Source organism: Brienomyrus brachyistius, unplaced genomic scaffold (assembly GCF_023856365.1).
Source record: "Brienomyrus brachyistius isolate T26 unplaced genomic scaffold, BBRACH_0.4 scaffold824, whole genome shotgun sequence".
Lineage (NCBI taxonomy): Eukaryota > Metazoa > Chordata > Actinopteri > Osteoglossiformes > Mormyridae > Brienomyrus > Brienomyrus brachyistius.
The window spans coordinates 34,985-40,360 of record NW_026043099.1 but is presented as its reverse complement, the minus strand read 5'-3'; positions in this window follow the sequence as shown (position 1 = coordinate 40,360).

Genomic DNA, 5,376 nt, shown 5'->3' with positions numbered 1-5,376 from the left:
TCAAGCCACCTCCCATCCACAGCTTAAGTGATCGGTGAGAGTGGCAGGACGACAGCACCAATCCCCCCTTTCCCCTTCAATCTCAAATAACTATGAACCTCCAGATTTCCCATTCACCTTAGAAAAGAAGATTTAACTATCCAAAAGACTGGCGAAAGAGGTACATCTTAAGCCTTGACTTAAAAGCAGAGATTGTGTCTGAGTTCCGAACACTAATAGGAAGTTTATTCCATAGCTGTGGTGCTTTATGAGCAAATGCTCTTCCCCCAAAGGTAATGTTCTTTATTCTGGGTACGGATAGAATACCTCCATCTCGTCATCTAAGTGTATGATTCGGAACGCAAATGAGGTCACTCACATACTGCGGTGCAAGACCATTTACAGCTTTATAGGTTAAGAGCAGTGTTTTGTAGTCAACACGAAATCTAACTGGCAGCCAGTGCAGTGAAGATAAAATTGGGGTAATATGATTATATGTTTTAGTTTAACTATTGCTAGTAGCGGTTCAATCAATGCTGGGAGCATCGCTGAATAATTTTGATGGAACAGGGTCTAGCATACAAGTAGATGAATTTGAAGATAAAATTAAGTACATCAGTTCTGACTGGTTAACCAATATTCAATATTCAAAATGTTCTGTTTAATTGAGCATATTTTTGGTCAAAAAGTTTCATAAAGTCGTCACTGGAAAATAACCAGTGGTCTGGTTATTAGTCAGCTTGGACACCATAGTAAATAGGAATCTAGGATTATTTTTGTTTATTTCAATTAGTTCTGATAGATACTAGATGATTTGGCGGCACTAAGAGCCTTTTTGTAGCTACCCATAGCCTCTTTCCATGCTAGTTCGAACACCACTAGTTTAGTATGATGCCACTTACATTCTGTAAGGACATAAAACTTATAGGTCCTGCAGGCCCCAACTCTGATCAGCCTGCATCAGTCTATTTCAGAGCTCCGCTGGCCCAGGCAAGACTGGACTCAACTCGTCAAACCACCCCTTTTAAGGAAGGCAAAGGCCTGCCGGCTCCTGAGAGACTGGATAGGAATAACTGGAGCAGCACAGAAAAAGCAAGACCTTTCACCCCCGGAGTGACCAGAGTTCCACAATCAATCCACAGCAACAACAGCTGTCAGCCTCCAGACACAGACACCTTTTCCACTATAAACAGGATAACTCAGCACACATAGATGTTAGGGACAAATACACGCATGTTTGGTCTCGTTTGAATAGGCATGAGACGAGGAGTATTATACTCTCAGATTTAAGGCAGTATAGCTTTTCCTAAGAGAAATACAGAAACTTCGGCTCAACCCACCAAACTGAGAGAGATTCTCTCATGGTAGAACAAGGGAATTACAACCACCCCCTAAAGTGATCTGATTGGCTGGGGACTTGAGAACCAAGGTCAGCAATGCCCCTAAAATTAACCATTGACCGAAATTAGTCAGTCTTCAGAAACATGCCATCACCTGGTCTGGATACTTAAGGAAGGGCTTCAGAAGTAGTCGGGGAGTCACTCTGTAATCAGAGCTCCCGCAGAGAACTGGGTGAAAGTCTATCTGTAGTCAGATACTTTCCACAGAACTTTGTTCACTCTCAGCTGAGGAATGTGATTGTTTAATATTGTATTTGTCCAAATGTATTTACAAGTATGTGTCCACATGTCAATAATTGTATATTGTAGTATTTTTAATAAATGTTGTTTCGATTACTTTATGACTGTCTGATTTGCTAACTTCTTCATAAACTTTCCAGATTGGACTTCTATCCTTATTAGGACTATGGTGGTAAATACTATCTTGCAGCCTCTGGGTTAAATCCCATTTATTTATCCGGGTCCCAAACTTGACTGCCCAAGTTAAGTTAGGTGGATACCAAAACTACACCTCTGGAGTTCGCACACGCTGATGACAGGTACCGGTCTACCCTCTGAGGGGCGTACACACTATGTTCCTAGGCACCGGGCATAGTCCCTGAGACGCTCACATGGTAAGACAATGGGTGGCATCGGCGGAGGCCCAAAGTAAACCTCGTACAACCTTTTTTATTTTTAACTGAGCAATTTTCTCTAGTGGAATTAAGCATAGATGCTAAATAATCCGTAATGCTATCAAGTTCAGCAGAATTCGACATTAGTTTGGTTGAAAACGATAGCTCAGGGAGGTTATCGATAAAGTTACTTGCTGTATTTGACGTGATTGTACGTTTGGCATATAGAAGCGAGTCGGGGGGCTAATATTTTGAGCAAGGGAAATATTGAACGCAATAAGATGATGGTCAGAGATAATACTGGACTGAGGCAGTAGAGTTGAATACATGATATGAAGACAACTGGATCACAACTGGATCACGGGGGAATCATAAGCAGGGAAGAACACACAGGCAAACAGCAGCAGCAACATTAAAGGCAGGACTGAGAAGCACATTTATACAAGGCTAAGCAGGGAGCAAACTAGAGGCACCTGAAATGAGTAACACAAGGGCAGGAAGGAGAGGTAAAACAAACGCGGAACAGGCATGGCACGTTATACCACACTAGGGAGGAAACGGGAGGTTCAGGAGGGCAGGGTGTGGCAGGGATCCGTTTCAAAATTTAATTTTGGCTTGTACAAACCTTGGTAAAAGCTGCAAAAGATCGATCAACCACTTTCTGAGCTATTGTCTTAACAAACAAAGCATCTGTTGGGGTGGCGGTGTCTGGGGAATACCATGTGTAATACACCTTGTGAAGATTTATATGTAAAACAAAATATTTTTTGATTCTATCACACATATAGAAATTATCCATCCATCCATTTTCCAAACCGCTTATCCTATTGGGTCGCGGGGGGTCCGGAGCCTATCCCAGAATCAATGGGCACGAGGCAGGGAACAACCCAGGATGGGGGGCCAGCCCATCGCAGGGCACACTCACACACCATCCACTCACACACACACACCTACGGGCAATTCAGCAACTCCAATTAGCCCCAGCATGTTTTTGGACTGTGGGGGGAAACCGGAGTACCCAGAGGAAACCCCACAACGACATGGGGAGAACATGCAAACTCCACAGACATGTGACCCAGGCGGAGACACGAACCCGGGTCCCAGAGGTGTGAGGCGACAGTGCTAACCACTGCACCACCATGCCGCCCCTTATAGAAATTATTCTAGGTTTAAATAGTAATTTAGCTGAGTAACTAGGCTGAAATTCTAGATAGTTGCAATTTTAAGAATTATTACTATTATTCACAGCTTTTAAGCATGCAGTTGGATGACGGATGGATGGATATTCAGCCACCAGAAATGCCAATTGTTGTTAAGAGGATCAAAGTCTGCAAAGTAGTATGCAGGGTTTAAGGCCAGAACACAGCATACTCTCCGACAGAAAGCATAAAGTTCACTGGGGGAATTTCTGTGGCCACTGCCTGAACAGCATGTGTGGAGAATGTTTATGAGGGTCGAGCCATGCAGAGCTGCTGGCCCTGGCATGTAATGATGAATCACAAATCAGTTAAAAATCGGTGCAAATGCATGAAGATTTAAACCGGCTGATGTGGAAAATGAATCACTATTGTAGGAGTACTTCACAGTACTTTAACAGAAAAACTGGTGTAATATTACATTTGATTTCACAATGTGAGTTTGACGTCAGATGTCACTGCGTATCACGTCGACATCGTACGTCAGTTTTTGGTTTTGAGCGAACGCGAGATGATGAATGAATTTGAAACTGAGGACGGCACAGTGGTTAGTGCTGGCTTCGGTCCAGGGCCCTTTCTGTGTGGAGTTCGCATGCTCTCCCCGTTTTCGCCGGGGACTCCAGGTTCCTCCCACGGTCCAAAAGCATGCAGGATAGGTTGACTGGTGAGTCTAAATTGGCCCTGTAGTTGTGTGAGTGTGTGCGACCTGCGGTGTGTAGGTGACTGCCTGGGCTTGGTTCCTGTCTGCGCCCCTTGTTCCCGGGATAGGCTCCGGTCTCCCCCGCGATCCCAGTTGGGATTAAGTGGTTTCAGAAAATGGATGGATGGACGCACCGCCCGATCTTCAATTGGCGGTGTGGCAGCATATTAGCTTTCCGGTAATCACAAACGAGGAGGAAACAGCGAGAAAAGCACAGACAAGACATAAACTGCATGCAAACATTGTAATAGACTGATAACATACACAAACAGGTCCACTGGCACCACCGTGAGCTGAGTGAAGATTATTAAAAGGGCAAAGCACGCTAAAAAGCTGCACATGCAAACCTTAGCTTATTTATTTGATTTATTTTTTTTTATTTACTTATTTTGATTTGGGATTTTTTTCAACAGTATTTTATTCAAATTCAGTTGCACTGTTCACAACAGTGTCAACAGTTCAGAAAGATAAATATAAGAATATTTTTGAATATATTTGTCTGCAGCTCATTCTGCAAAAAATGAGAAAATTGAACTCAGAATCGTGAATCGTATCAAATGGTGAGTTGAATGTATCGTTACATCCCTAGTTCTTACAGTAGTACTATGGTATGGTGGAGCCACATGACAGGAAGGCAGTACATTGCGAAGTCTGTTAAGAACATCATTCGCACTGAACTGCCCTCCATTGACCAGCTGTACTTTAACTGCCACAGTAACAAGGTTCAGTCTATAATCCAGGACTCTGACCACCATCCACAAACACTGACTAGCAGATTCATGAACAGCTTCATTCGCCAAACAATTCAAACCTGCAGCTTTTGCATCCCCTGTAATAGTCATTTCCACGGCAGCTGCACTGTACAGCTGTTCCTGCACTTTATCCACCACTGACCACGTATCATCCAGTTTTGTCCTGCTTTGTATCGCACTGTTTCTGCACCATGTTGTCTTGTACTCCCTTGTGTTGTTATGCACCATCTGTGTTGTTCTGAGCAGTGCCATGATGCAATATTACAAAAAGATCTTGAGGAAATGCAGAGTTCTGGAGGAGATTCTCACAGATCATGGCATGTGTTTATACTGAAGAAACTGTACAAATTGCTAGACATAAAACACAGGACTGGCAACTGTGGTACGTTTTAACACCTTGATAAAAAACTTAAAATCCATAGTAAGTAGGACAACCTCATAGAACCTTTACTAGTCATTGTTCAGAAGATTAACACGGATTAAAAACCATTACTATGAAAGCACGCTAATCAGTTAAGTTGATTATGTGGAGAGAGAGAAAAAAAACTGTCTTTGAAAAAGATCAACCATAGAACGAAGCTGCAGCATTGACACCCCCTAGTGGTGATTTGAAGATAGTTCTGTCTGTAGCAGCTAAGCAGTAGATTTGGCGTCAGGTGCCATGACAAACTCAGTGCTGCTCGGTTTGAACGGCAGAAGCACAAAAATAAAGGGGGCATCTACTGCACGCCCCCC